This window comes from Notamacropus eugenii, chromosome 3, assembly GCF_028372415.1.
Source record: "Notamacropus eugenii isolate mMacEug1 chromosome 3, mMacEug1.pri_v2, whole genome shotgun sequence".
NCBI classification, from domain to species: Eukaryota; Metazoa; Chordata; class Mammalia; order Diprotodontia; family Macropodidae; genus Notamacropus; species Notamacropus eugenii.
Genome location: NC_092874.1, coordinates 168192240 through 168208126, shown reverse-complemented (window position 1 = coordinate 168208126; position 15887 = coordinate 168192240). Strand labels below are relative to the sequence as shown.

General features: G+C 39.4%; 1 protein-coding gene across 1 annotated transcript in view; it reads left to right on the top strand.

The window, feature by feature from the left end:
* Positions 1 to 8289: 8289 nt before the first annotated feature.
* PRPF18 (pre-mRNA processing factor 18) overlaps positions 8290 to 15887 on the top strand; it is a 120240-nt gene continuing 112642 nt past the window's right edge. The window contains exon 1 of the mRNA XM_072653287.1: positions 8290 to 8410. The gene's annotated coding sequence lies outside the window, so the exon portion shown is untranslated. The remainder of the gene's footprint in view (positions 8411 to 15887) is intronic.

Below are 15887 nucleotides of genomic sequence, written 5' to 3'. Positions count from 1 at the left end.
GACATCAGCATCTCACGTAGCATCAGCATCAGCATTCAGGGGCTGCTGCAGCCAGTATGGCCATCCAGAAAATTCGGTTAGATTGTAATACCTCCTCATTCTAAGTGCCCTTCATGGCCTATAGGAAGAAAATCCTTGCCAAAGTAAACATAAAAAAAGAAAAACCTCCAGATTTCTTCACCTGCGTGGCTCTTATTATTTTCCTATCCTGTCTTGGGGCTTCTTGCTTGTTCCAAAAGGACATTTTTGCAGACTCCTAGAGAAATGAAAACAGTAGTTATTAGAATAGAATTCTTGATGAGAGAGGAAAAGTGAAAAACAATATTATTACTCACTCTCTTTAAATCATCATCATCAGCCTTGGGGCAGAGGGAGAAATAATAAGTATCTAAGCAGAAAAAAAGAAAGACATGGCAGTGGTCAGGGACAAACATGAGTAGAGGTAAGATATTACCAACAGTTATTCAATTTTTGACAGGTTTTGTGATACATGTGTTGCATTCTAGGGGTGCTAGGAACCCTGAAATGCAAGAGTTCAGGGTGGGGTCTGCCTTGAAAGAATTCAACTGCTGAAGCCTTCTTTCAGTCCAAGTAGAGAATTTATTAAGACACTGGTTGAGTGGGCTAGATTCCTAGTGAGTCTGTGGTATTTGTGACACTAATATAAGTGGGTCAAATTCTAAGAATCTGAATTCACATAGACTTGATTCAATTCTTTAGGAGTTCAGACTCTCAGAAAATGGTTCATTCTTTTCCTCTTTATTTTTGACTTTTTATGACACCCCCCTGGAGCCCCAGGACAAAATCACTTAAAGTTTTTAGGTGGCCTGCTTGAAAGGGATTATTACAGTCCCTCCCAGAAAGGTATTCCCAGAAAGTACAAAACAGATCAATTACAGAACTGTCATGTATTCTCTCCATCACAAGAGAAGTGCATAGAACACAAAAGACTCCTAAGGTGCATTAACAAAGACTTAAAACTTACCTCCTTGCTTAGGGCCTCTTCCTCTAGAAATACTCAATCATTTCTGCAGCCTTCTCAACCTGGAATATCCCTTTGTGAGATCTTCTCCCTTCTCCCACTGATCAATTACTCCTGTGGCCTTGATTTTGGGGAGGGGCCCAAGCCAGACTTTACGTTCTTCTCGACTTCAAAACCATGTTGTATACATCTCTTTGTGACTCCATGGACCACAGTCCTCTACCATCTCTTGAAGTCTGTCCAAGTTCATATTCATTGTTTCCATGACACCGTGTATCCATCTCATTCTCTGCCTTCCCCTTTTTCTTTTGCTTTCAATCTTTCTTAACTTCAGGGTCTTTAAAGAGTTCCAGTGCTAAGTCCCTTCATCGTCCCCCTCCCTTTAGTGTGTCCTCTTCCACACTTTACAATGTGCGTTCCTCGAGGGCAAACACTTTCTTATTGTTTATATTTGAATCCCCAGCTCTTTGCTCTGAGCTTGGCTCTTAGTAAGCCATGCAAAACTCCCTTCATTCCTTCCCTCCTTCCCTCCATTAAAATATTTAAAATAACCCATTCTTCCTATCATATTCTCCTTGAAGGTTGATATTTGCAACATTAAAATATTTAAACTTTATGAGACTGTTGAATAGACATTTTGACTTCACCCTGGTTTTGCACTATCTGACCACCTCATGCAAGGTCCACATCTCCTGGCAAACCACATGGTTTGGGCTCATTCTACCATCTGATCATCTTCTTTGAGAAGGGTATATAGAAAACTTTTCTTGCTGCCAGTCAGCACTGACTGAGAAACCTAAGAACATCCAATCTCTCAAACCCATGAGTTTGCCACAAAGGATGGAAATAGTCATTTCAGGATTACTGTTCTTTTATTTGTACTTGGAAAAAGAAACACACAGTTGAAGAGGCAGTCATATACTAGAGGTTATCTAGGCAAGCACATCAGCCTGCTGCCATGTACAACACTCAGCACATCTGACAGGGTAGGAAAGGGAAAGAAGAAATCCTCCAAGTCAGAAAATTCAAGTTATTATAGTGCGGGATTGACTCAGGCCAGTCTGATGATTCAGGTGTAGGATTAGAACAAAATCATATCTACTCATAGACATCTAGTAATAAGTAAAAGAAAGTTTATTTAGCCATGGTATTTGAAGGATTTTCAGCAAGGATAAAAACATTAGTTCAGTTAGTGGCAATTTCCCTACCTCCGTACAGACCATGTTGATCTGTAGGCAAATCATAAAAGGAAGGTTGTTCTGACGCTTGCTGTATTAGCTTTTGTACTTAGGTGACCAGGAATCTATGGCTATGGTTTGAGCCTTAGCCCCCTGGGGGAAAAATTACATCATGAGAGTGGTTTCAGTACCTTTTAAGGAAAAACTAACCTTTTCTGATGTCAACCTCCAGAGTTTTCAGTCTAAAAAAGACAATTAGGTTGTATGTGTGTTTATTTCTCTCAAAGCAGGCAGGCATGCACATGAATGCATGGGAGCTGCAGCAGCAGCTGAGTTCCCTGTGGGGTTAGAACGCACAGTTTATATACCCTTCCAACAGGGACTGAAGTCATTCCATCATTTTACTCCTGGACAGAGAAAATATCTCCAAACCAGACCACTCCCAGTCTTAGGCTATCTAGACAAAAGAATCTGTCTCCACCCAAGTTTGAATGGAACACAGTGGTCTTTCCCACTTTAGATTAATTTCCTTGCAAGATTGGGTGGGGTCTGACCAGAATAAGTAGAGTCAATGTCATCTTATTATCAGTAATGTCCTTTCCAGGAAAAGCTGAACTTAAAGTCAGGACTTTGAAAAAAAGGGACTACTAGGAGAGGGGGAAGAGTTCTGGACCTTCCCAAGATATTGGTTATTAATAGTCACTTTTTACATTTTCATACTGAATGGGGTAGGTAAGTAAGAAAAGTTAGCTCAGTCTATCAGGCAGAGCCTTAGGAAATACTGTTCCTACCACAACCAGTCCTTGGTGATAGGGTCCTAAAGGTCTTCTAGAAGACATTGAACCACTCAAATGGCTTTAGAACTGTTAGTGGATGAACCCTGACCTCAGGGATCTGAGAAGTGAGATAGCAGCAATGAAAGAGAAAAAGAAAAACTAGCTCAGAAGAATGGTAATCCCTCCCCCACAAAAAAGACAAGGAACATAGCAGCTTCCTAAAAAAGGAAAGTGAATATGGAAGAGAATGAAAGCCAGAAATGCCAGACTTTGCTTTCCTTCTTTGGAAGGATTGACTCCTATTTGTTAATGATCTGGTCTAGGTGGTGAGTGATGACAAATATTTGTAATTCACAATGAGTTTCCCAATGAAAAGTGGTGACAGTAGGAGAAGTTCCAGGAAAAATGAAGGCTGGAGAGTGAATTATGACATTTTCAGTACAATCACAAATCATCTTAAATCAGGGTCATCTGTAGCAAGGTAGCTATGGGTTGTTAAACATGAAGACTAACCTGTGACCAGGATCAATACTGAGGATTATTCTGTATTACCACTGTAAGAAGGAATATTATGGTATCTTGTTTTGCTCCCACAAAAGTTATTGGGAGATAATCAAAAGCTGTGAGGAAGCTCGTTTATCTTATTTTACTAAGACAATGGCCATCCTGGGCCAGGTGAACTAGAAAGGTTAGGCTGGAAAAACTGGTTCAAATCTGAGGGGTCATGCCAGTCAGAAGTATCCTCACTGTCATGCCTACGTAATCTGCATGAGAAGGAAATGTAGGGTAATGAAGAATGTAACTCTGAGGAATTTGAAGTAACCCTAACTCTAACAGGAAGGACAGAACTGTGTAACCTCACTCCTGCTTCTGTATCATTGTGGGTGTTCCTAGTGAGCACTATGCCAACTTTCTCATAAGAAATGTAATAAATGCCTTCCTCTGCCCACTCTGATTCTGAGTTCTTTCAGTGAGAAGGGGTTAACTACATGGATCTTCCTAAGGGCATGTTACCAGGGAAGCAGTGGACAGCAGACGTTCATCCAGGCTAACTCCCTGACCCTGCCTGGGAAATCCTATAATCCCCACAACTGGGTTTCTCACAGTTTGGGGACTTATCTGGGATAACTCCCTGACCCTTTCTGGGAAGTCTTGTGATTCCCACAAATTAGTTTCTCACACCACCTACTCAAAATGCTCCTTAACCTACCAGCCAAGATTTCTGGGAGCCCCAGGAGGAGAAGGAAATGCCTAAATCATTGTCCCTTTAGATGCCTCTCCTGAGGAATTGTTTCCCTTCTTCCAGAAGCTCTGCCCTGTTGCCAAAGAGCAAACCATCTTCCAACAACATCATCCCTTGGTTCCAAGCCCTCTTTGGCAAGTAGATTTCCAAAGACTATGGGGGACTATATTGGAAGCAATGTAGAGGAGCTCCAATAGTTTCAGATTACAGTAAACAAAGGGCTATGCTGGGCCTGCCTTTGTTGCTGCCCACTGCCCCTGGAGCCAACTATACTGCTCGCTGTTCCAGGACCTGAGCACTGTTCCTCTTTACTGGTGTCTGAGTGCTGACCCCTAGTGATATAGCCTATTACTACTCCCCTGTGCTACAGCCTGAATCTGTGCGCTGTGTCACACAGCTGCTCCCCACCTCCACCCTGTACTGGAGTTTTTAAAGTGCAGCCATGAATGCTGCCATTGCTTGGGTCCAAGTACCATACCCATGTGTCTCCCTGTGCCAGAAAAATGTTACTTTTACCACAGCTATTGTTCACCTTAGTTGGGCTAAGTTTAGCAAAATGTGGTGCTGATGCTGTGGCCAGACCATTACCCTTAACATATATAGTCTAACTGTACACCATCATCTCTGCCAGGGTGAAGGACAGTGATCAGGGCCTATGCTAGGTCCACTCTGCAGAGGACTGTCACCTCTCCTTGAGTCAGAGAGAGACATAGTTCAGAGGAGCTAGAGCTGAAGCTGTTTCTTCTTTTAAACTGATTCAGCTCCTCCCCTTTCCCTAGAAAATCCTAGGGTATATTTGGCACACCTCTCCTTCCTAGGATATCCTGCAGTATAGTCAACACTTTTGTCCCTATTCTCAATTCTCAAATGCTTTTCAAGTGCCTCTTTCAGTTTCTTTGTCTACGTGGTCCAGTTCCCAGGAGCTTCCCAAATGCCATAGAAAAATCCCAAACTGAAAATATCTTTCAATATACTTCTTTGTCTCCCAATTCAAATCTTTAAGGACTTCAGGCCTTCCTCAGCTGGTGAGCCTAGAGATTACTGTCACCCACAAATTTTAAAAATCATGCAAAATTCAACAATGTACAGTATTTATCACCTTCAGAGTACAGAGAGCACTTCACGGAGAGCATTCATGTCTCTGGTTCCTGAATATAATTTACCATTCAACACAGTCAGAGGTGTATGGGGTGTTCAGGGAGGACTAGAACTTCTGATGTGAGACCTTGCCATGCTCTTATCAGGGCTGTTCATATACCTTAGATGTCCACTTGTCACCTGACTCTCACCTGTAACTCCAAAAAGCTATAGCATGCACAGCAGCCACACCCCAGTGAAACCATCTTGGCAGAGGGTGCTAAACCAGGTTGAAGGTAATTGATAGGCTTCAAATCTGTAGATAAGTTAGGAAGATGTCTACCCCATGCATGTGAAGATTTACTTGGGTAGAATGGATAAATGAGAACAATTTATTCCAAAGGCTACAAAGGCAGCTGAAGCCGGCACCATAGAACACTCAGAGCTTGGTCAGACGCTGAAGACACCAAGAGCATCCACTGCATCCCAGGCCATCACTAGTTGTCTTCACTTTGGTCTTGTCACTGGATTTCAATGACTCTGGAAGAGAGAGTGAGGCTGACAACTTTGTGTAACTCTGACTCACTTAAATCTAATTCACCTACAAGTCTAAACAACACCCATCACCACTATTTTGCTGTTTTTCTACTGATCTTGTGCCCAGTCTGTGGCACAGCCTTCCACACTCATAGTGGGCAGATCAACCACAAGTGAACACACTGTACCCTGACCCCAATGTCATGGGTCACCTTTAAAAACAAAGGACAAATATTGACAATAAAAACAAGTCACAGCTAGAAGCACCACTCCCAGAAACACAGAAGCTACCTAGGATTTGCCTTCCTCTGCATGTAGATCACCCTTTCCCTGCTTTAACCATGATATGAGCCCAATGACTTTTTGATCTCATCCTATTGACTTTTCCTAGATGTCCTATTCCAGTCCTGAGTTAGGCCAGTCTGGTGGTTAAGGTTCAGGACCAGAACATGTGAGGGTACTCATAGACTGTCTAGCAATAGAACAAAAATTACTTAGACCTGGTATAGAAGGTATATTCAGCGAGAAGGCAATATTGATTCGGTAGAATGCCTCCTCTACCTGCTTGTTGGCTAGGCTGTGTTCACATTCAGAAGGAAAGATATTGAATTTGCTGACTTTCATGCTTGGCCCAGCAATGAATGGTTAATGAATGGTTCAAGACTTAGCCCCTGAAATAATTAAGTCTCAAGTATGGTTTTGGTAGCTTTTAAGGAAAAACTAGCTTAGTTTAGGTAACAGTGCCAAAGGAATGTTGTTTCTACCATTACCAAGGGATAACTTTTCAAAGCGTCAGACCACATTTTTGGTAGGGAGGAAGAAAGTAGAGTGAGTTAAAAGTTGTCTTGTGTTTTAAAGTTGGGGTAGTGTGGGAGGTACTTAGAGTGACATCAGGAAGGGGATATCTTGACTTGCAAGTGAATTGAATTGCAGGGCTGTGTGTAGTCACCAGTCTCACTCTCTCCTCCAGAACTATATGGATCCATGGCAAGATATCTTTGGAGTCAAATCCTGACTATGCCACTTGCTACCTGACCTTGAGCAAGTTGCCTAATCTCTTTGGGCCTCAGTTTTCTCATCTGTAAAATGAGGATGTTGAAGAAGAGACCTCAAAATTCTCTTCTATCTCTAACTCTGTGATTGGAAACCAAACTTCACCTTAATCTCAGATAAAACTTCATCCCATCCAACCATCCCATTATCAATGTCTGGCCCAAATGGGCATCTAGCCATCTTCCCTGCCATCACTCTCTTCTTACCACCTTTGGATTTTGGGAGACCCTATACACCTTCTACCCTGGGAGAGTTAATGCACTCAGCTTTGGGACTCACTCTGGGGCAGAGCTGCTGAGATTTGTAGATTGAGGGGATAGTAAATCAAACCTTACCTTAATCCCAGCTCAAGTTCATTCTATTCAGATGTCATTCCAGAGCACAAGGGATTCACCAGAGTGGGCACCCATCTCTTGCCTGGACTAATGCAATGCCCTCCTAATTTACTTCTTTGCTTCTACACTCATTCATCTGCCACCTGTCTTGCTCCCAGGTGCCAAACTGATATGTCTGAAGCATAGGCCTGATCATATCATTTCCTCTTATGATGCTCCACAACCTCTGAATCCTCTTGTAATCATCTTGTATATTCTTATATGTGTTCATGTTGCTTTCCCCAAGAGAATGGAAATCCCTGGAGAGCAGGCACTGTTCCATTTTTGTCTTTGTTACCTCCAGGGCTTGGCATATAGTAGGTGCTTAATCCATGTTTATTGATTGAATAGCATTTAGGCCCTTTACAGTCTGACTCCAATCTATTTTTCTAGATTAATTTCACATTTTTCATATATTATATTTCCATATTTATTATGTTATATTTTCTGTTCCAGCCAAATTGGCCCAGTTGTTTCTCCATATATATGGCTTTGGCTGTCCCTCCCCACCTTCCCCCACCCTCATATCTGAAATGTTCTCCCTCTTCATCTTGACTTCTTGGAACTCTGAACTCCTTTTAATGTTTAGTTGAAATGCCACATGCTTCAGTAGGTTTTCTGACCCTCCCATATGCTCTCCCTCCCAACCTCCAACTAGTAAAATCCTTGACTTCCTTTAAGTCTTAGAACAAATCCAGCCTTCAACAGGGATTCTTTCCTAATCTCCCAGCTGATTTCCTCTAAAGTTAACTTCTACTATGCATTTATCTTTAGTGTACAGATATATATGCACATTATATATATGTACACACATAGATATATACATACATATATGTTATACACGCATACATAATGCATACATATATATGTATATATGTACATGTGTGTATATGTATTCCCCAATCAAAATATAAGCTTCTTTAAGGTAGAGACTCTTTCTGCTTTTTTTCTATGCTTAGCATTGATCTTGGCATATAGTAAATACTTAATAATTTTTCATTGATTAATTGTAGGAATAATGTAGGTATCAAGGAAACCAGCAGAGGGACATACCCAACAGAGAGCAGAGAAGTCCAGAGCAACAAAGACGTGACACCCAGAGAAGGACAGCAGAGACACAAGGCAACTTCCAGAGAGAACAATCTGATGACATCATTGGAAGACACCAACAGCAGCCTTTTGGGGTTGGAGTAAGTTGCCTCTTTGAACTGTAGATAAATGTTTCCTTGCATTCCCTGGACATATTGATTCCATACATATGCTAGCATGCATGATGCACTTGAGTGCCCTCTCTTCTCACTGCTGTGCATGTTTGTAGGAGAGTATACCCTAGGTTCATGGGAGAATTCTTACCTTATCATGCCATTACATCAATTGCCTGGGACTTGAATTAATTGTGACCTTTGGCTAACTAGCAAAAGCAGACACATTGGTGGGTGCTTTTGAACAGTGGACAGAATACCTTGAATAAGAGTTCCTTTTCTGAGGATCCTAGGCGTGAGAAGGAATTCCCTAGGTAGTATAATTTCTTTTACTGATAGGTCAGAAGCAAAAATGGGGAAGAAATGGCAATCTTTTCTTTTCATATTTCCCAGACTTTTCATGTTGTTATTTGGTTCACTCTGCCATTAGACATACATACATACATACATACATATATATATACACACACATATATACATATATTTGTATATGTATACTTATGTACTAATTCTCTTGAAGAAATTGTAGTCGTTTAGCGATTCTTATCTAACTAATCCTTATAATCCCTCTGTGAAGTGAGTAGATACTATTATATCAATTTTGTGGATAAAAAGAAAAATCAGTTTCAGTAAATCACCTTGTGGTAAAGTCTCTATAGTCTCTAGATTTCCAACTCTACAATTCAGTGCATTAATTAAAGTATCTTTCCCCATTACCTTTGACCTCTTAAAACAAATCTATCCTGAACCAAGCTGAAGTTCTCTCTGCTCTATAAAATGAAAGAATCTATTTTATTCTTCTCTCTCCACTTAATTTTCCCATGAGGAAGAGTTGGCAACTGGTCTGGAAACTGGTCTGAAAATTATAGGAACCACAAATTAAGAGAGTGTTAGTTTGATACGTCTGAAATTAATGCTTTAATATATTCACCACAGAATGTCTTCACACATCGCTGTTTTCTGTAATTTATACCATATACTGTCTGTTCCAGTTAATGTGTAGAGCATGGCTAAATTATGCCTAAAAGGGAACATGATAACTATCTACAAGGAATGGAAGGGGAAAAGGGTCTAACTAGGAGTAATGGGATTGAATTAAAATAAAACAAATTGGGATAGAAGGTCTAGAAAAAAACCTGTCAGATATTTAAGGAATACTTTACCAGGAACAATCTCCCAAGAAAAGAGGTTAAAGCTTCTTACAGCAGTCATTTGATTTGGATTAGACGAACTTCTAGGACATATTTCTATAGGGAACAAATAATTATATGCTGTCTTCCAAAGTAGACTGAATGATCTAATAGCTTTCTACATGCCTCATATCCTGCAGTTTTCAATCCTGTGCTAATCAAGTCAAAGAAGACTTGGAATAGAGATCAAATGAACATCTTATAGACGAGACGTATTTTGTCAATATGTTTTCATTTTGTTCTTTTCCCATATGTGCCTAATATACTGACAGAACTTATATTCATTTTTTATAGCTAATTTAGTGCTGAGGGAGTGTGCCAAACCTATAACTATCACTATCCTAATGATTTATGTTGACCTAGAGCAATGGGATTCCCTTGTAGGGCTGGGTAGTGGTCCAGAGCAGAGGGGTCCAACACTCCACAGTGAAGCCCAAATCAGATTAAAATTTAGTTCCTATCTGATTTTAATGTGTTGATGTATTCATGATAAAAAAAAGAGATATATAAACCTGTGGTTTTCTAAGTCAATTTGTGCCCCACAGGGATCCCTGTGTATGGCTTAGTGGACCCCGTTTCTAGATAAGTTTGATAACACTGGTCCAGAAGACCAGAGCAGGAGAGATCTTTGAGAAGTAAGCATTCTGGCAATGAGAAGGCTTATGTGCCTTATCCTATATTATATCTTCTTGTGTTTTTACAGCCTAAGGGTTGTATTGTAGAACCTAATTCCTTTATCAGTCTGCTTCTATTTTTGAGCCATTTCCTGATGACTTGGTTCTGACTCATACATCTTATGGTATAAAAAGCTTTTCTTCACATTCACTTTCTTCTTGGGTCATCTCAGCTAGCCCCATTGCCCCTGAATGGTGCTTGGGCTTTTCCTGGTTGATGAGAACTCTATTGAGAGCCATTCTGCTGGGTAACCCAAAATATGGTGATTGAGAGATCTTGGAATGACTTTGTAACAGGAATAGCATGTGTCCTTTCATTTATTCTTTGCCCAACAAATAGCTGATTTGAATCATTAACAAATGAATATCAGTTAGGTGGTACAGTGGATAAAGTGTTGCATTTGGATTCAGGAAGATCAGAATTCAGCTCTGCCTCAAAACATTGACTATAGCTATGTGACCAGAGGCAAGTCACTAGATCTCTCTCAGTGTGAATAAAATAGGGATAATAATAATTCCTACTCACAGGGTTGTTAGGTAGATCAAATGGAATATTTATTAAGCATTTGATAAACTTTCATGTGATATATAAATACTAGCTATTATTTATGTTCTTTTGCTCTCCTCCAACTCCTGAAAGCAGATTGCCCAAAGGAAAGAGGTTTTCAAAGCAAGACAAAATTTGTAGTCCACTGAGTTTTTGACATCTCTCTTTAAGATTACCAAAGAAATATCTTTTTGGAGGAGGTGGGGGATGATGAAAAGGAAAATGACTCTTTTTTGTGATTTCATCAATTTAAGGAACTTGAAGATCCCTCCAACAGCAATTTCTCTGTAAATTTGAGTTTTAGAGAGTTGCCCCTGTTCACTATACATAAAGACAGGGACTCTATCTGTGATTTCACTCCAGATGAGAAAATTCCTTACATCAGTGCATATTGGCACATCCTCTTTAATTCATAGTCTTAAGAGAATTGTCTAGAACAGGGATCCAAACTACGGCCCAAGGGTCAAATCTGTGCAGCCTGCTTTTATGTGGTCCTTAAGAGTGTTTTTACATTTTAAAATAAGGTTTATTGTGTTTTAAAATCAGAAAAAACAACTTAGTGTCTTTCAGTGAGTTGGATTTAACCCTTTTCAGAGGCAGTAGTTTGCAGACCTTTGGTCTAGAACATTGAAAAATTGAGCAACTTGGTCAGGGTCATAAAGCTAATAAGTATTAGAAGTCTTGAACTTATCTTCCTGCCATTGAGGCCAGTTCTCCATCTAACCTGTAATTATTATTCTTTAAGTATTGATAATTATGATATAACAGTACTTTTATTTGTTTGTTTTATTTGTTTCACATTTTTCACTTTTTCACATTTGACATTTGTTTCACATAGACCCTTCAGTTCCCAACATCATGACCTTTTTAACCTGTGACCTAGCACTCTGAGCTCTTGGCATAGCCACAGATCTTTATGCATTCCCAATGCCTTACCTCTGAATGTTTCCCATAGCTCTAGTCTTTATTCTCCTTATATTCCCTGAATTTCAGTCATCTTATTTGTTCTCATATTTTCAATTTTTATCCCTGTGTAGATGGGTTTTTGATCTCTTTATCCAGCCCTAGTCTTTTCCCTAAGATTTGATTTTGTATTATCAACTGCCTATTGGATATTTCTAGCTGGATATTCCATAAGCATTTCAAACTCAACATATCAAAAATGGAAATCATTATCTTTTCTTCTAAACCCACCCCTCTTCCTAACATTTCTGTTCTTTTGAGGATACCACTATCCTTCCATTTAATCAGATTAATAACCTAGAAATTACCTTCATCTTATCACCCTCTCTCTCACCCCTATACCCAATCAGTTGGAGTCCCCTCCTCTAATTGGTGAATTTTTCCTAGAATCTCCATTTGGAAGAAGAGCTCACTCCCTTATTCCTCTTGGCTCCTGATTCTTATGATTCTCCACCTTGTCCCAATAGCTTTCTCACCCTGGAAAATGACTCCCTGCAGTCTTCTCTGGAAGTTCTCTCTATCCCTGTAGTCTCTTTCTGTGAGTGGTGAATTCCTCAGACCAACCATATTCACTCCTTCATTCCTCTCCCACCTCAGCTATTGACTCTTGGGACTGCTCCACTATGTTCCTAGGTGGATACTTTCCCTTCCTCACTCTTTTCACTTCTTTTTTATGCATTGTCTTCCCCCATTGAATGTAAGCTCCTTTATGGTAGAGATTGTCTTTTTGCTTGTATTTGCCCTCCTCACATTTAACATGGTTCCTGGCACATAGTAAGCTTTGCCTTGTTGATTCTTAGCATAGGAGTCAACCATTTATTTCTCTGTTCAAGGACCAAGCCATTTATTCCTCTGTTCAAGAAGTTCAATTGCTCTGTATTTTTTGCTAGTAAAAGTTATAAATGTCTTTGTTCATTATTTGAAACCCTTCACAATCTTGTTTCAATCTACATTTCCAGGCCAATTGCACATTATTCCCTTTCCCACACTCTACAGTTCAACCAAACTGACTTAGATACTTTTCCTTACACATAATATTCTTTCTTATGTCTTCGTTCCATTGCACAGTTATCCCCTAGAAGTCAAATTCACTCCTTCCTCATCTCTACTTCATAGAAAGCTAGCTTCCATCAAGGCTCAGTTCAGATATCACCTCCTATAAAAGTCGTTCCTGATCCTCCCAGTTGCTAGTGCCTTCCACTGTGAATATTACTTTTATTTACTTTCAATATATTTTGTATTTACATTCCTGTGTCTATGATGTTTCCTAGTAATAGACTATAAGACCCTTGAGGGCTAGGATGGTTTTGTTTTTTATCTTGTATCCCAGGTTTCTATCACATGTGCCACATAGTAGATATCTATTATTGAACTGAATTAGGAATTGCATTTATTCTTAGCAATGGCCACAAAAATATTACTCTATTTGATTTTTATTGCCCCTACCCAAAGTTTCCTTTAAGAGACCTTAGATGTACCTGATGTCTAGGTTCCACAGAAATAGTAACAGAGCCTTCATTTCCTATACAAGCATTCGTAAATTAAAAATAAATTTATTTATTGGTTAGTGGGTTCTTTTTATGTCATTCCACCAAAAAGTGCAGATGTAAAGGGCTCACAATAGCTCAAAAACAATAGATATAATCTCTTCACTCTCTAATAGGTCCCACTTTTCCACAGACTCATAGAGTCCTCTAGGCTCTGTACTACCCTGTGATTTGGACTCCCCTGGGAAAGGAACTGAACTGATAGACTGGAAACTTTACTTCCCACACTGTCCAGCTACTCACTGTAATAACAGAGTATAAAATCCAAGTCTCCTGCTCTTCTCTATTGTGGCTTTAGTCCTTTGTAGCTGCTCCTTCAGTACCAGAAGTCACATGATCAATTCTCTTCTCTACCCAAGGGACACAATACTCATGACCTTTTCCTTCCCTCTCTAGAACAGATCTTCAAATGGTTGAACATGGGATTGTCTGTGAATCAATTCCTGAGGAAATTCCCTCTCTAACTAAGGATTTGGGGTTGAAGAATAATAACATTGTGCAAGAACTCCCCACTGGACAAAAAAATGAATGAGCATGTCAGTTTTTCCCATGTATCTCTGATGTAAGGAAGCTATTAAAAGTCTTATGGAAGTACCCACTCTCCCTGATATTGCATCCTTGACAGGCAGTTCAACTTAGCTGAAGCAACAGGGTACCTTGGGGAATAAACTGGAGATGGCATGTGCTATGCAGTTCCAACTACCTTGACTACCACCTTTCCTCAGACCTTGATGAGGACAACCTAGAAGCCTGAGCTCAAGAGTCTTGGTAATAGCAGTGGTTGGCTAGTTTCCATATCAGTCTTTGCAGCCATCATTGATAGAAACAATCCTTATGGAGAGGGAGCCAATCATCCTGTCATTATCACCATCTGCTGACCAATTACTACCGATGGGCAGATAAACCCAAGAACCCTAGGAATAGCAACTCCCCCAAACCACCATCCCTGCTTCCATCCCGACCCTTTATTGAGATGAGATCTGGAAATTTCCCCTGAGGATGCAGCCACCACTTTTAAAAACCCAGAAGAAAAGGTCTTCCTACCAAAATCCTTGATTACTGTCAAATGGCTCAACAGTAGAAATTGACAGGGTTTATTATTGGAATTGACACAAAAGAAGCTTTATTACTATTTGCTTTGCCATATGCTAAGGATCACTGGGTCTTTTAATTTGACTTGCGTTTCAAAACCCCTCTATTAGAAAGTGAGCTTCTTAACACAGAGACTGTCTTACTTTTCTTTTTGTATCCTTAGCACTTATCACAATGCTTTGTACATAGTAAGCATTTAATAAAATATTTTTCACTCATTTATTCATCTCCCTAAAAGAAAGATGGAAAAGGGAAAAGGACAAAAGTCATTGATTGGCTCTCATGACCAGCATGAAAGGATTCCAAAAACAGTTTTTCCCCAAACATTGGGAAACCCAATCAATTCATCTCAGAGAACACTAACATAATTTTTTTTCTTTTAGAATGGATCTTTTGAAAGAGAGTAGGCATATTTCCATAAATAACTACCATTCCTTTAAAAACATATTAGGGTTTAAAGTAATTTGGTACACATCTTAAGGTACCTTACACTCTGTTTACTAGTTCCTTGCTGCTATACCCTTCTTTCTTGTTCACTAATAACCCTATGAGCTCTCTCTCTTTCTTTCTATTCCAGTTCATACTGTCTTGGTTTTAGCCCCATGATCTTCTACCCCATCATTATCCCAAACTGACAATTCATCCTCAACACCACTCAGGCAACAGTAATATGGACTAGAAACATTAAGCCAAGTGTTTTGGAAATGTTACGGCAATATGCAGACATGAGCTATTATAATTGTTATATGCTGTTGTAACTGCTGCCCAAGGCCTAGCACAAGCCCTATTCTACTCTTGCTGGTTCTTATTTTTATAGATGTGTTTAAATTTTCAGATATTTTACTCCAGATGACTTTAGTGAGCTCTGTGTTGAATTGGACCATTTGGTTAAAATATACATATGTGTATGATATATATGTATACACACACATACACACAGACATAATTATTAGTATAGCACTGCAGGCAATTTTCATATGTACTATGAAATCTTGCTGATTTTTTAAAAAGAGGAGACCATTTTATTGGGTCTCATAATTAAAAATTATGAAATTCTCTGGTTGAATATAGAATTCTATCAAATAAGATGTGTTTCAACAATCCTTCATTTGTTTAACTTTAGTAGTTTTATACATCAAAGTGTACAAGAGAAAGTTTCAAAAAATAAAAGGTTAGTAATATGACTGCAGGACTCTATAGGACTCTACTTAGCAATCTCTGCTGCGAATTAGGGTGAGACTGCCTTTTTTGTGAAAATGATCGTTTGCAGTTAAGCAAAGTGAGAATTAGCTAGGTTTGACTGTATTTAGCACTTCAAGTTTCCACTTTTCCCTTCAATCTTTATTAGCGACTTTCAAGAAAATTTTAAAAAGTCATGGGATTTTACAAGATCTCCTTCCTCCCTCATCATCTCAAATTTTCCTTAGTTTTTATTATTATACAAATAAATTT